Source organism: Sus scrofa, chromosome 6 (assembly GCF_000003025.6).
Source record: "Sus scrofa isolate TJ Tabasco breed Duroc chromosome 6, Sscrofa11.1, whole genome shotgun sequence".
NCBI classification, from domain to species: domain Eukaryota; kingdom Metazoa; phylum Chordata; class Mammalia; order Artiodactyla; family Suidae; genus Sus; species Sus scrofa.
The window spans coordinates 57,442,828-57,459,238 of NC_010448.4; positions in this window are offsets into that span (position 1 = coordinate 57,442,828).

A 16,411-nucleotide genomic window follows, 5' to 3' on the forward strand; every position below is an offset into this window, starting at 1 on the left:
CAAACCACATACAATGTGCAGAGCAAGGATTTGACCCAAACAGCAAAGGGGGAACATACTAGAATGATAACTTTCTTTATTTCTTTTAAAGTGATTTTTACTTTTTCTGTTCTAGCTGGTTTAGAGTGATACTTTCCAGCATGGGTGTGGCTAAAGGTTTGCATTGAATTCAAATGTTAGCAACTGAGAGTCCATATTGAGGAGAAGCCGTGGGAATGTGTAGTCAGAGCCTTTATCCTGAACTTAGAGTGCTCTACACTTCAAAATAGATCTTCCAGAGAAACCACGCAAAAGTAATGTGCACGCTAAGGCTTTATCCAAAGATCGAGACTGTGAAATAGCAGATGACTGATATTAGAAAGCAAGCTTTCTAAAGAAATGTCGTAAAATTTTTAGTCAAGTATTTACACCCTGGGTGTAATGAGAATTCATGGAGCACAGCCACTATGCAGACTTACTGAACATGGAAACACATTTTTTTAGGGCTACACCCGAGGTGCCATATGGAGGTTCCCAGGCTAGGAGTCTAATTGGAAGCTGCAGCTGCCAGCCTACACCACAGCCACAGCAGCACAGGATCTGAGCCAAGTCTGTGACCTACACCACAGCTCACAGCAACGCTGGATCCTTAACCCACTTAGCAAGGCCAGGGATTGAACCCACAACCTCACGGTTCCTAGTCAGATTCGTTTCTGCTGCGCCATGGTGGGACCTCCAGAAACACCTTTAACACAGTGTGTCCTGGAGTTCCCTCCATAGCACAGTGGCTTACCATCCACCTTGTCTCTGGGACATTGCCAGTTCGATCCCTGGCCCAGGAACTTCCATATGCCTATGGTATAACCAAAAATGGAAAGAAAGAAAAAAACCAGTGTGTCCTTGTGATTCATGACACAATTCATGTTGGGGAGAATCCTTACACATGAATGTGTAAATTTTTCTTTGTTTTTTTTTTTTTTTTTTTGTCTTTTGTCTTTTTTTGTTGTTGTTGTTGTTTTTGTTGCTATTTCTTGGGCCACTCCCGCGGCATATGGAGGTTCCCAGGCTAGGGGTTGAATCGGAGCTGTAGCCAACGGCCTACGCCAGAGCCACAGCAACGCGGGATCCGAGCCGCGTCTGCAACCTACACCACAGCTCACGGCAACGCCGGATCGTTAACCCACTGAGCAAGGGCAGGGACCGAACCCGCAACCTCATGGTTCCTAGTCGGATTCGTTAACCACTGCGCCACGACAGGAACTCCAAATTTTTCTTTGTTTTAAGGGCTGCACCTGGGGCATGTGGAGGTTTTCAGGCTTGGGGGTGGGGGCGGGGATTGGAGCTTTATCCTCGGGCCTACACTACAGCCACAGCAACGCCAGATCCTTAACCCACTGAGCTAACCCACTGAGCGAGGCCAGGGATCAAACCTGCCTCATGGATATTAGTTAAATTCATTTCCGCTGAGCCACGGAAGGAACTCGGTGAACAATTCTTAAAACACACCATGCATCTGATCATCCGTACTAGGAAAAATGAAATCTTTAGCTCTCTGAGATTTACCCGAGATGTTACATGCTCCATAATAATTACATGTCACAACATGTCAAAACTTAAGACATGTATATCACACAATCAAGGATGTGGAAGTGGCCCACTCTCCTCCAATAGAGAATATTAGTAAGTAGGCTACATTGCTGCTTGCTTTTATACCTTTCTCTTTCAGGGTTTTCAGATGGTCTCTGGGAAGGAGTCCAGGGGAAGGGGCCAGACTCATGAGGTGTGGTTTGTTCATATCCATCTTTCCTGGAAGAACAAGAATACTGAGTTATCTAATTCAGTTTTGAGTGAATTACAATCAGGAAAGGGCAGAGAATATTGTAAAGCTATGGTAGGTCATCATGCTTATTTTCAGAGTGCCCATCCATCAGTAGGCCATAGAGGGCTGTAGGAGAGTATATGCTTTACCAGCAAAAGCAATTTTATTCAAGAATAGCCAGAGGGGAGTTGCCACTGTGGCACAGTGAAAACCAATTCTACTTGTATCCATGAGGATGCGGGTTCGATCCCTGGCCTCGCTCAGAGGGTTCAGGGTCCCACGTTGCCATGAGCTGTAGTATAGGTTGCAGATGTGGCTCAGATCTGGCGAGACTGTGGTGTAGGCTGGCATCTGTAGCTCCGATTTGACCCCTAGCCTGGGAACTTCCCTGTGCCTCCGGTGTGGCCCTAAAAAGCAAACAAACAAACAACAAAAAGCCCCAGAGGAATCGCATTTAGGGAATGCAAGCTTTGGAGATTGTAGGCAAACCCAGATAACAAGGAAGTGGGGGCTTGCAGTTGGAGGGGGAGGAGTGTATGTTTGGGAGGGGCTGTGACAACCAAGAATCCTTTGGGGGAAGCTGCTGGTCCAGAGTGTGGAGGTTTCTCAGTGGTTGGGCTACAACATTCTCTGATTGGCTGGGCTGTCCAGATGTCAGCAGTAGATGCATATTCCTCTAGAAGATGTGGGCATTCCTTTCTTCCTGCTTGGCGCGACGGGGGATGCATGGCAGGCTGATACCCCCGGCTGTCCCAAATCCGTCTGTAGTTGAGATTTCCCTAATTCCATATTTCCACCTTTTATCAAGATGTTTCCTTAAAGCCATACCTGGTCAAGCGTCAGGAACTCTGCATGTAGTGGATTGTCCATCAGAGCCAGGAAGGGCCTTCACCGGGTTATCACCTGCCATGCCAAGAGGCGGAATACACAAATCAGCAATTTTGTGAGGCTGCATTTGAATCACAAGGAAAAGTAGGGAGAACTCTCAGCCGTTTCTTGTTAAAAAGTCCCTATTTGGTTAAGGTCATGTAAGCACTAAAAATTCCAAAGCAATGAGCCAACATCACTATATCAGATGTAGCATTTTTACGCAGGTGACCAGCAGTCAGTTGGTGCAGGAGCTTAATGTTTGACGGTATGTCAGGTTCTTAACCTGCTGAGCCGCGACAGGAACTCCAGGCCGTTAAGAGTTTTAATGAAACAAACCTATGACCGTCATTATTTATGTAAAGAGACCAGGAGCGTGAATATAGCTGTGGCATTCGGTCCTTGAATTCTCCAGCTGTCAAGGCAATGGGTTCCCCAGGTAGAACAGCCATTCCCCAGGAGTTCCCGTTGTGGCTCAGCCAAAACAAAATAGACTAGTATCTGTGAGGCTGCGGGCCCTGCCCAGTGGGTTACTTTCACATGTGAAGGTGTAACCTGTAAACCCCCATGTGAGTGGTGATAGGATAGTATCTATCGATCCATTCTTTTTTTTTTTTCTTTCTTTCTTCACTGCAGCATATGGAGTTCCTTGGCCAGGGATCAGATCCGAGCCACAGTGGAGACCCACACTACAACTGCCACAATGCCGCATCCTGGGCCGAGGATTGCACCTGCATCCTAGCACTGCAGAAACACCACACATCCTGTTGCACCACAGCGGAAACTCCCCATTGCTTGAATAAGGCTCAGGTGTTACACGTTCTCACATGGAGAGGCTGCCTAGATGTATAGATACCTTGATGATTTTTCAGATGATCAGACTTAAACAGCAGTTCCACAAAACCATTACAAACAAACAAAAACAGTCTCGTTTTCCTCTCCCAGGCTGTGGCAAAGAGAATCGATGAAGACTTCATATTGGCTTAGCACATCACCACGTGAAATGGACACGGCACCAACAGCGACACCTGGAACCCCAGTGACATTACTTTAGGGGGAACCAAAGGGTCCTTGCTTCTTGGTGGACTGAGGTTTCTGATGGCAGATCGAGCCATCAGACAGGTTTCCTACCTTTACAAGTGATTGGGAAACATAAGGGCATTATCTTTACATGAAAGGGAAGGAGAAAACAAGGACAGAGATGGTATGGAAAGCAAGCCTAGGAGTTTTGGCTCAGCAGTAACGAATCTAAGATCCACGAGGATGCAGGTTTGATCCCTGTGTTGATCCTGCGTTGCTGTGGCTGTGGCGTAGGCCAAGAGGCTACAGTTCTGATTTGACCCCTAGCCTGGGCACTTCCATATGCCACAGGTGCAACTCTAAAAAACAAACAAAAGCAAAACAAAATGAAAAAAAGCAAGGAGGTCATTGTGTTGCAAAGAGGACAGAATCCCATCCAACCCAGTTCACTGTTATGATCATGATCACAAGAACTGTTATTTTATTTATTTATTTATTTGTCTTTTTGCCATTTCTTGGGCTGCTCCCTCGGCATATGGAGGTTCCCAGGCTAGGGGTTGAATTGGAGCTGTAGCCGCCAGCCTACCCCACAGCTCATAGCAACGTGGGATCTGAGCTGTGTCTGCGACCTACACCACAGCTCACGGCAACGCCGGATCCTTAGCCCATTTGGCAAGGCCAGGGATCGAACCTGCAACCTCACGGTTCCTAGTCGGATTCGTTAACCACTGAGCCACCACGGGAACTCCCAAGAACTGTTACTTTAGCGGTTCCCACTATTGTGCAAGGAGATCAGCGGCGTCTCAGGAGCACTGGGATGCAGGGTCCATCCCTGGCCAGCACAGTGGATTGAGGATCTGGTGTTGCTGTATCTGTGGTGTAGTTGGCAACTGTGGCTCGTATCTGATCCCTGGCCTGAGAACTCCATGTGGTGTGGGGTGGCCAACAAAGAAAGAAAACAAAAGGAAATCCAAGAACTGTATTTTATAATGCCTACCAGAGTCCTTTCAATGAATTTCTCTGAAGGGGCGACACGAGTAAAGCAAAAACTATAAATGACAAAAAGTATTGAAAATATTTATTATTGAAGACCTAATGAGGGAATTCCCTTCATGGCTCAGCGGTAATGAACCCAACTAGTATCCATGAGGATGCAGGTGCAATTCCTGGCCTTGTTCAGTGGGTTAAGGATCCAGCGATGCCATGAGCTGTTCTGTGGGTCATAGATGAGACTCGGATCTGGCATTGCTATGGCTGTGGTGTATAGGCTGGCAGCTGCAGGTACAGTGTGTGCGCCCTGGCCTGGGAACTTACATATTCCGCTGTTGTGGACCTAAAAAGACAAAAACAAAACAAAACCCAGTGAGAGATAATGGGGTTAACAAGTAGAATTGCTTAATTCTGGGGTTTACATTTTTTTGTGTGTATGTGTCTTGAGGGCCACACCCATGGCATATGGACGTTCCCAGGCCAGGGGTCAAATGGGAGCTGCAGCTGCCAGCCTACACCACAGCCACTAGAATGAGGAATCTGAGCTGTCTGTGACCAAAGCCAGATCCTTAACCCACTGAGGGAGGCCGGGGATCGAACCTGCATCTTCACGGATACTACTCAGATTCGTTTCCACTGAGTCATGATGGGAACTCCTACATCATTTAATTATGACTGATAATGTCACACCAGGACATCGTAGAATTTCAGGAATTGCATACAATTTTAATATGTGTATTACCATATACCTATATGAGGCTTACTTTTTTTTTCATTTAACAAGGTGCCCCTGAGATTCAATATATTACTTCTTTTTTTTTTTTTTTTTTTTTTTTTTTTGTCTTTTTGCTTTTTCTGGGGCCGCTCCCGCGGCATATGAAGGTTCCCAGGCTAGGGGTCTAATCGGAGCTGTAGCCGCCGGCCTACACCACAGCCACAGCAACTCAGGGTCCAAGCCGCGTCTGCGACCTACACCACAGCTCACGGCAACGCCGGATCCTTAACCCACTGAGTGAGGCCAGGGATCGAACCTGCAACCTCATGGTTCCTGGTTGGATTTGTTAACCGCTGCGCCATGACAGGAACTCCAATATATGAAATGCTTAATTAATGCAACATTTTACCAGGTAAAGAACAAATCCTTCAAGTTCAGTGTCTTCACCCAGAGCCTGATCTGGGGGAATTTTCTCAAAAATATCAAAATTTTAGACATGTGGTCCTTGTCCAAGGATCATTAATTATCTATTTGTTCAAAGTAACAATAGTTTTCAAAGACAAATGCAAAATGTGGTTTGGTTGTGAGAAGATTTAGTTTTCTTTAGTAATCATACACCTGTTTAAGACATTAAATATAGATGATAATTCAGGTAAAACCCAATCTTGGTTTTCTAAGCAGTTTCAGGATAAGGCAAAACCTTTCATGTAGATTATCCAGAGCAGTCAAAGAAAAAAATTATTTTACCAACCTTCCCCCCCCCCACAGCGGGAACTCCTGAACCAGTGTATTTTTGACATTCAGTCCAATTATCCTTAGATATTTGTTAAGGAAGCCAAAAGCAGTTTTATTAATTTTTCAATGTTTTTTCTATTTGGGGATGATTTAGATAGTTCAGGACTGCCTATTATGTAGCAAAATGGTAAGATTTCACATTGCCCAAGAGAGTTGGGAAAGCCATGAAAAATGTTTACTTAGCAGTTCCTGCTGTTGGAAGATGGAATTGGGACTTTCAGTGGGTTCCGTTCCTGGCTTGGCACAGTGGGTAAAAGGATCCAGCCTTGCCTCAGCTGCAGCATACAAGACAAGGGGCGTCCAAAAAAGAAAAAATCAGAAAATATCATGGAGGAGTTTCCACAGTGGCGCAGCGGGTTAAGGACCTGATGTTGCAGCTATGGGTGCAGAATTTGTATAAGTCCCAGGTGCGGTGGAAAGAGAACAAAACGTTTCCCTAGAAACTTTTATCTCATACATAGCAATTCAATTGTTTTCAAGAAATGTTTAGATTACTCAAAAGTTTTATTATACCAAGTTCTTTTTCTCCCTAACAATTGGGTGACACAAATAAGAGAAACTTATCATGGGGTGCCCCTCGTGGCTCAGCGGATTGAGAACCAGACTAGTATCCATGAGAATCAAATTTCGTCCCTGGCCTGGATCAGTGGTTAAGGAATCCATATTGTTGTTGCCGCTGTGGCCATGGGAACTTCCATATACGGCCCTAAAAAGACAAAAAAAATAATAAAAATAGTTTCTACATTTTCTGTCCTTTTTTCTCTCTCTCTCTTTCTTTTTTGGCCGCCCCTTGCATATGGAGTTCCGGGCCCAGGGATGGGATCCCAGCCACAGTTGCGATCTACGCCACAGCTGCAGCAATGCCTGATACCCTTTAACCCACCATGCCAGCCAGGGATCCAACCTGGGTTCTGGTGCTGCAGAGACTCCACCCCACTCCCACCCCTTGCGCCACAGCAGGAACTCCAGTTTCTTCATTTTGAACAGGATGCCTGTCAGAGCAAAAGACTTCAAGGAACACTTAAGCGAAATGAAAGTAGAACAATGCAATATATAAGACTAAAAAATTGGAGCTCCCATGTGGCTCAGTGGGTTAATGATCCAGCGTTGTCGTTGCCGTGGCAGGGTTTGGATCCCTGGCCTGGGGATGCAGCCACAAAAAAAAAAAAAAAAAAAAAAGTTACAAGAGAGCTCCTTTCTTCCCGGGCCCCTGCCTGGCCTTCCTACTCTGTTGTGTGTAGACCCGGGTTTTTCCTCCACCGCCCCCGCCCCAGGGGCCCTTGCAGGTAAAGCTCAGCCCAGGCTGCGCCCCCGGAAGCCTGGCCTCTAACTCTGTGCGGTTTCCAAGTGGACTCAGAGCTGCGAGGGTCCGTCGGTCGTTTGGTGGACGTGAGTTCCTGGCTTGTCGTCGAAGTCTGCGCTGCGCGGTCTCTCTTACTCTCTCCTGGGACCTTGCGAGAGAGCACGGATCCAAAATCCCCACACCCGCCCCAGCACCCCAGGTAAGGGCACACAGAGCCGGTGTGGGTCGGGGATCTTTTCTCTTTGGGTTTTCAGTTCTCTGAGGCGGGGTTTGGGCCATCGCTCCACTTAGACGCCACTTTTCGGGACATTTTCCTGCTGAAAACCCTTTATCACTCCCGCCCCTCACCCTCCTGTAAAGTCCACCTCCCCAGGAAGACCCGCGCCGCCCCTCCATCCACCGCCCCTGGAGGCAGCGCCGCCAGCCGGCCCCGCTCCCGAAGCCGCGTCCTCGCCCTGGTCCTGGGATTCGGGAGCCGCCCCCTCTCCGGAGACACCCTCCCTGCAGCCCCGCTGTCCTCGCGGCTCCCCAGGCCGGTCCTTCTGCCCCGCGGGCCTCCCCTGCGTCGTCAGCTCTTCCCCGCACCCTGCGTAGGGGGAGTGACCTTGACCAGCCGTCGGACCCCGGGTGTCCTAAGATCCCAAATTCCACCTCTCTGGGAAATGTTCTCCTCCTGTAGGCGGCGGTTACTCGGTTGCTGGCCCAGTGACAAGTGTGTGATCGGGATCAGGAGACACAGACGGAGCTGCTGTGGGAGACAGAAAAACTGCAATGGGGAAAGGGGCGGGGAAGAACTGATGCGAACCTAGAGGACGGCTGAGGGACTTGTACTGAGACAGTAGAATGAAATGGAGGTGGCCTTGGACGTAGCAGGGGAGTGAAATGGAGAAGTAAATTTAAAGCGCAGGGATTGGAGAGCAACATGGGGAGGGGGGCCGGGCATCCACGCAGCCGGGTGGGCGGTCATGGTGAGACCCTGCACAGAGACCAGGAGAGGATCGGAGGTGGAACCACGGCCTTCAGAGCATCGCCGTGCTGGGAGAGAAAGAGGATAAAGGGTGACCAGAAGAGCCGAGAGAGCAGGAGCAGGAAGGTAGCATAGCGCCGGCGGGGGTGGGGGCAGAGAAGGAGGACCCAGGGAGTGTAATGGGATAGAAGGGCCTGTAACCAGAGAGCAGAAGGAGGCGGAAATACATACAGGTAGAGGTCAATCAGGATGGCTGGAGAGAGAGCATCAAGAGGGGGGAAGAGAGTTCCCGTAGTGGCTCAGTGGTTAACGAACCCGGACTAGGATCCATGAGGATGCAGTTGGATCCCTGGCCTCCCTCAGTCGGTTAAAGGATCTGGTATTGCTGTGAGCTGCAGTGTAAGTGGCAGATGTGGCTCGGATCTGGCATTGCTGTGGCTGTGGTGTAGGCTGGCAGCTGAAGCTCTGATAAGACCCCTATTCTGGGAACTTCCATGTGCCATGCATGTGGCCTTAAAAAGGCAAAAAAATAAAAATAAAAAGAGCAATACTTTCAGGAGTCCCACCATGGACAGTGGACTTGTCTTTACAGCACTGCTGGTTCGACCCCTGCTAAAGTGTCCCCCGTTTGCCCCAGCTGTGGCATAGTGCAGCTGAATAGGGAAAAAATAAAAAGAGCAATACTTTTAAAAAAATTGTTATAGGAGTTCCCGTCGTGGCGCAGTGGTTAACGAATCCGACTAGGAACCATGAGGTTGCGGGTTCGACCCCTTCCCTTGCTCAGTCGGTTAATGATCCGGCGTTGCCGTGAGCTGTGGTGTAGGTTGCAGACGCGGCTCGGATCCCGCGTTGCTGTGGCTCTGGCGTAGGCCGGTGGCTACAGCTCCGATTCGACCCCTAGCCTGGGAACCTCCATATGCCGAGAGAGCGTCCCAAGAAATAGCAGCAACAACAACAACAACAAAAAAAAAGACGAAAGACAAAAAAAAAAAAAAAAATTGTTATAAATTGTATTGTTTACTCTCTCTTTTTTTCCCAGAGTGTTTTACTGGCCTTTGCAAACCTTTCACATGCCCCACTGTATGAGTTTTAGGTTACAGCATAATGCTCTGACTTACACGTACTGAAATAGTTACCACAATAGGTTCGGTAAGCATCTATCATCCCATCTAAAAAGAAAAACCAGGAGTTCCCATCATGGCTCAGCAGTTAACGAATCCGCCTAGCCACCGTGAGGATGCAGGTTCGATCCCTGGCCTCACTCAGTGGGTTAAGGATCCAGCGTTGCAGTGAGCTGTGGTGTAGGTCGCAGATGCAACTTGGATCCTGAGTTGCTATGGCTGTGGTGTAGGCTGGCAGCTGTAGCTCCAATTCAACCCCTAGCCTGGGAACCTCCAGATGCCATGGGTACGGCCCTAAAAAGACAAATAAATAAATAAATGAATAAATAAAATTTAAAAGAAAAACCAAAAAGAAAAATATTTGTCTTTATCAGAAAATGTCAACTGAAGAAAAAAAAAGCACAATATGAGAGTAGTTAAGTTCTATTTGCAGCAAATTGAGCACTGTAGCCCAGGAGACAGTGTTTCAGCTAGCTCTGAGTAACTGCTCCAAAGAGGTAGGGGGACAAGGCCGGTTTATCTGCTGCTTTGGTGAAGGGGGATCCAAGCAATCAAACACACGTTTTGTTCTTTTTGGGGGGTGCCCGCAACTGTGACATGTGAAAGTTCCTGGGCCAGGGATGGACCCTGTGTCCCAGCAGTGACAATGTCAGATTCTCCACCTGCTGAGCCACCAAGGAACTCCAGGCACACTTTTTTTTTTTTGGTCTTTTTTTTGAGAGCCACACCTATGGCATGGCATATGGAGATTCCCAGGCTAAGGGTCGAATCAGAGCTGTAGCCACTAGCCTACACCACAGCCACAGCAACATCAGATCCGAGCTGCGTCTTCGACCAACACCACAGCTCATGGCAACACCGGATCCTTAACCCACTGAGTGAGGCCCGGGATCGAACCTGTGTCCTCATGGATTCTAGTAAGATTCCTTTCCCTGGAGCCACGATAGGAACTCCAGGCACACATTTCTTGCAGAAGGTTGCTGCCAATCTGAGAAGACTACTGCTAGTCACCAAGGGCAGACATCTCTGTTACCAATTTTAGTGTTTTTCTAGATAGGAGGAGATGTAAGAATTTGGGCTCATAAAATCTTTTGCTGAAAACATCTACCTGAAAGCCTATTCTGCTGGTTTTTCCAGTGCAGAGAGTGCTTCATGCTTGATCTCCACCGTGAACTGCTTTTCACTTGCATTGAGGGAGTTCCCCTTGTGGGCAGTGGAAACACATCCAACTAGTATCCATGAGGATGTGGGTTCGATCCCTGGCCTTGCTCAGAGGGTCAGTGATCTGGCGTTGGAGTTGCAGTGGGCTGTGGTGTAGGTCGCAGATCTCACGTTGCTTCGGCTCTGGTGTAGGCTGGCATCTGTAGCTCCGATTCTACCCCTAGCCTGGGAGCTTCCATATGCCACGTGTGTGGCACTAAAAAATAAATAAATAAATAAATAAGTGTGTTGAAGGTCACTGACTGTACCAGCTAGTGCTTTAATTTCACCCCTCTAGAGGCAGATGGTAAGTTCCAACTTTTGTTGGCAGTGTCCCATCCACGGTCATAAATTCGACCCTGGATTGAGAGGCATTTGGTGACTTTTTCAACCCGAGGTGCTAGGAATGCTCAGTCTTCGATCAGGCGAAGATTTTGTCCATAGGCCACTCCATGTGCTATTACTGGACTATTAACAGTACTCTGAAGCCTTTGTACCACCCATCTTACTCGTCTGTTAAGGTCCAAGAAGAAAATTCCTGGAATTCCTGTCGTGGCTTAGTGGTTAACAAATCCAACTAGGAACCATGAGGTTGCGGGTTTGATCCCTGGCCTTGCTGAGTGGGTTAAGGATCCAGCGTTGCCGTGAGCTGTGGTGCAGGTTGCAGACGTGGCTTGGAACCCGTGTTGCTGTGGCTCTGGGGTCGGCCGGTGGCTGCAGCTCCAATTGGATCCCTAGCCTGGGAACCTCCATGTGCCGCGGGAGCGGCCCTAGAAAAGGCAAAAGACAAAAAAAAAAAAAGAAGAAAAAATTTCCTCCTATTCGTTCTTCTCATATCTAGAATTACACCATTATGGTCATCAGTCACATAGAGAACTATATATCTCAAGTTGCCTGGTCATCATTATTTTTATTGGATGTTCAGTCACACATGGGGTAATACAAGAAAAAATAATTTTCTAAAACAAGCAAAATACAGATATAGCTATTAGGGCTAAGCAATTCTTTAAGCCAAAAGCTTCCTATGCCAAACTAGTTTTTTTTTTTTTTTTTTTTTTTTAGGGTAACACTCGCGTCATATGGAAGTTGTAAGAGCTGAAGCTGCTGGCCTACACCACAGCCATAGCTATGCCAGATCTGAGCCACCTCTGTGATCTACACCACAGCTCATGGCAACGCCAGGTCCTTAAACCCACTGAGCAAGGCCAGGGGTAAAACCTGTGTCCTCTTGGATAGTAGTCAGATTTGTTACCACTGAGTCACGATGTGAACTCAAAACCAGTTCTTAAAGAAGTCTTGAAGGACTTCCCATCATGGCTCAGTGGTTAACAAATCCAACCAGGAACCAGGAGGTTGCAGGTTCGATCCCTGGCCTCGCTCAGTGGGTTAAGGATCCAGTGTTGCAGTGAGGTGTGGTGTAGGTCGAAGACGTGGCTTGGATCCCAAGTTGCTGTGGCTGTGGTGTAGGCAGGCAGCTGGAGCTCCGATTCGACCCCTAGCCTGGGAACCTCCATATGCTATGTGTGCGGCACAAAAAAAAAAAAAAAAAAAAAAAAAAGACTCAGTATGTGATAGAAACAATACACAGGGAATGACTGTGGTATATATCTGTGATTAATGAAAAATTAGTCTCCATCTTCGAAATTAAAGGGAGAACAGTTACCATGATAGGAAAACTTAATCAAAAGAATCAGAAGTGTTTGTGTATGTGTATGATTGACATCTCCCTGCTGCCAATTACCTTTTGCTACTGTTTTATTCAGAATGTATTATGGGGAGTTCCTTTTGTGGAGGAGTGGAAGCAAGTCTGAGTAGTATCCATGCGGACGCGGCCTTGATCCCTGGCCCTGTCCAGTGGGTCGGGGATCCAGCATTGCCTTGAGCTGTGGTCTGTGTTGCACGTGGCTTGGATCTGTTGTTGCTGTGGCTGTGGTGTAGTCTGGCAGCTGAGGCTTTGATTTGACCCCTAGCCTGGAAACTTCCATGTGCCGTGGGTGTGGCCCTAAAAAGCAACAATAAAAAACAAAGTCCCCAAAAACCAGAATGTATCCTAGGTCCTGTTTCAATTAGTAAAATTTAATTCTTTTTTGGGTTTTTTTTTTTTGCTTTTTCTAGGGCCACTTGTAGCGGCATATGGAGGTTCCCAGGCTAGCAGTCAAATCGGAGCTGTAGTCACCAGCCTACTCCAGAGCCACAGCAACTCGGGATCCGAGCCACATCTGCAACCTACACCACAGCTCATGGCAACGCCGGATCCTTAACCCACTGAGCAAGGCCAGGGATCGAACCCGCAACCTCATGGCTCCTAGTCGGATTTGTTAAGCCCTGAGCCACTATGGGAACTCCAGTAAAATTTAGTTCTTCATAGTCCTAAAAAAATCATGCTCCACTACCAAAATAGTTTTATTCCACCTAGTACCTAATAACAGAAGCTAACAGTGCACCATTAGGTTCTCAGAGTTGAAGGAATCTGTAACTATTTATTTCCATGACAAAATCAAAAAGCATACAATTAGGAGATTAGAGACACATCCTCGGAAAGATGTAACTGCTGCTTTCTTGCTTCCAGGCCAGTGCCGGTCACCCTGCTATCCTGTCCCTGTCTGTCCCTAAGCAACCACAGATACACACACACACCCACACACACACACTTTACAGTAACCAGGGACTACTAGTGCCCTGTTGGTGACAGTAAATGACACTGCTTTCCTGGAGAAGAGCATGGAGGTTCATGAATAAATTCAAGAGAGCACAGACGCACTCTTTCAAACACATCTGTGGCTAGCTATCTCAAGGAAAGGAAGTGACGGTGGAGGAATGTATGTGGATCCAGTGAGCATTAATTCCTGCATTATTCACAAGAGCCAAGATGACTCAAGTTCAAAATGTCTCATGAAAAATTATTTCAGGATGGGGGATCATTCTAAGGCCTGAGACAGGCTCTTGGTGAATACTTGGAAGTGGACTGTCCAAGGAGACACATGTGCTGACCTAGGGAAAGGGCGCCTGAATAGAGAGCCACAGAGTGAGGGGACCCAGGAGAACTGCTCTGCCACGTGGCTCACAATCTCAGGTTTTAGGGGACTGAAGGTGTTGTCCGGGTCATCCCTGTCCAATTGGCTTGCTTGGCCTGGATGGGGGTCTGGCTCAGAGTCCTTTCTGGTGATGCTCACAGCTCTCAGCCAAGGATCCTGGGGGGTCGGTCCTCTCCTCCCTCCAGTGGGCCCCTCCTCAGTGCTCCTGGTTAGGCTTCAGGGCGGCACCTGTTCCTCACCAGGGCCTCCCGTTAGGAGTCAGCTCGTGCAGGCGGCTCTTTTGTGCCTGGCCAGGGTGGGCGGTTCCAGTCAGTGGTCCCCTGACAAAATGAGTGGATGATGGAAAGATTTTTACATATAAATATGTATGGGTGTGCATGCACATACATATTTAAAATAGATGTTTGAGTTCCTGGCATCCCTCAGTGGTAAGGAACCTGACTAGGATCCATGAGGATGCGGGTTCGATCCCTGACCTTGCTCAGTGGGTTAAGTCTCTGGTGTTGCCTTTAGCTGCAGTGTACATCACAGACGAGGCTCAGATCCTGAGTTTCTGTGGCTGTCACGTAGGCCAGCAGCTACAGCTTCGACTGGATACCTAGCTTGGGAACTTCCATATGCCTTGGGTCTGGCCCTAAGAAGAAAGACTATATATATATTTTTTATATATATATAAAATCCTGCCATTTATGACAAAATGAAGAATCTAAAGAGTATTATGCTCAGTGAAACAAGCGTGACAGAAAAAGGCAAATTTCCTATGTGGAAACTAGAATTGTCAAAACCCTAGAGGGTAAACGGGGCAGTGCTGGTCAAAGTGTACGAATATTAACTCGCATGCTGACTCTACTTAGTCTGAGAGACTGTTGTGTAAGTTTTCCTACCACACAGACTTAAACTGGAAGTCACCCGTTAATAGAAGTGCAAGATATTGGATTCTGATAATTATTATGCAGTGTATACATCTGTCAAATAATCACAACGTAGTCTTTACATGCACATCTTTTTTTTTTTTTTTTTTTTTTTTAAGTTGGCTGCTCCAGAAGCATTATGGAAGTTCCCAGGACAGGGATTCAGCTACAGCCACTGTAGAAGCAATGCCAAGTAGTTATGCTGTGAGCCACTAGGAAAGTCCATGTGCATATCACTTTTATTCATCAATTATACCTTCATAAAACTGGAAAAGACAAAGAAATTGACAGGTGTTCTGGGCTTGCTTTCTCTGAATGGTGCCGATCTCAGGATTCACATTAAGCTGATAAAGCATTTTGCTTGTGTGTTTTGTGCTCGTGGAGAAGAGATTCCCCTTCAGGAGTTCCCATCCGTGGCTCAGTGGAAACGAATCCAAGTAGGAACCATGAGGTTGTGGGTTCGATCCCTGGCCTCGCTCAGTGGGGTTAAGGATCCAGCATGACCATGAGCTGTGGTGGAGGTCGCAGACATGGCTTGAATCCTGTATTGCTGTGGCTGTGGTGTAGGCTGGCAGCTACAGCTCTGATTTGACCCCTAGCCTGGGAACCTCCATATGCCAAGGGTGTGGCCCTAAAAAGACAAAAGACAAAAGACAAAAAAAAAAAAAAAAAAAAAAAGATTCCCTTCAAATAGTTGGGATGGGGCCCAGTGTCAATAATAGTAAAGGTGGAGTTTCTGCTGTGGCGCAGGGGAAGTGAATCCGACTAGGAACCACGAGGTTGCAGGTTTGATCCCTGGCCTCGCTCAGTGGGTTAAGGATCCCACGTTGCCGAGAGCTCTGCTGTAGGCCCTACCTGTGCTGTAGGTCGCAGACTCCTCTTGGATCCTTTGTTGCTGTGGCTGTGGTGTAGGCCAACAGCTGTAGCTCGAATTGGACCCCTAGCCTGGGAACTTCCATATGCCACAGGTGCGGCCCTAAAAAAATAAATAAAGGTCCCCCAGGTGATTCCAGTCCGGATCCATCCTTGAGCAGCAAGGCTCTTGCATCCTCCCAATCCTGAGAGCTGGGATCTGGGCTGAGGGGGCGGAGGCTCTGCTCTGCAAGGGGATGGAGCAGGGCTGGTCTGTGACCTGCAGGGGGTTGTGGGGTCCAGCTCAGGTGCCTGAGGCTGCAGTGTGGGAGAGGGCCTCGCTAGGAGGGAAGTGAGAGGAGAAGAAAGTGTGGGAAAACTGCTTTTGGTCTCTGTGTAGGAGTCTCTTGTCTCTGAATCCCTCCTGGGACCGTGGACAGCAGAGGCCTGTCTCTTCCCCATGGTGCGGTTTCCCCTGTGTGTGTGGTTGTGGCACAGGAAGCGGGTGTGTTGATCCTAAGCCTTAGGAACCTTCTCAACTTTCAAGATTATCTTCAAAGACTCATGTTGTCTGAGCAAGAAGCCCAGAAGGGGAGGAAGAAGAAGAAAGGAGTCAGGAATGGCTGTTTTTCAGGTAAAGTTTCTTTCTCAGTGATTCTCCGTCTGTCTTTCCTGAGCTGCCCTTCACTGGACTCACTCATCTTGTCTGACTCTGAAGTGTCCTGCCTGACACTGGCCATTCGCAGACACCCAGGGGCCTCCCCTCAGGGCCTGTCACCTCCACTTTTGACCCAGGGACTTGGAGTTTGTGAAGAGGCCCCCCTGGGCATCGTCCTG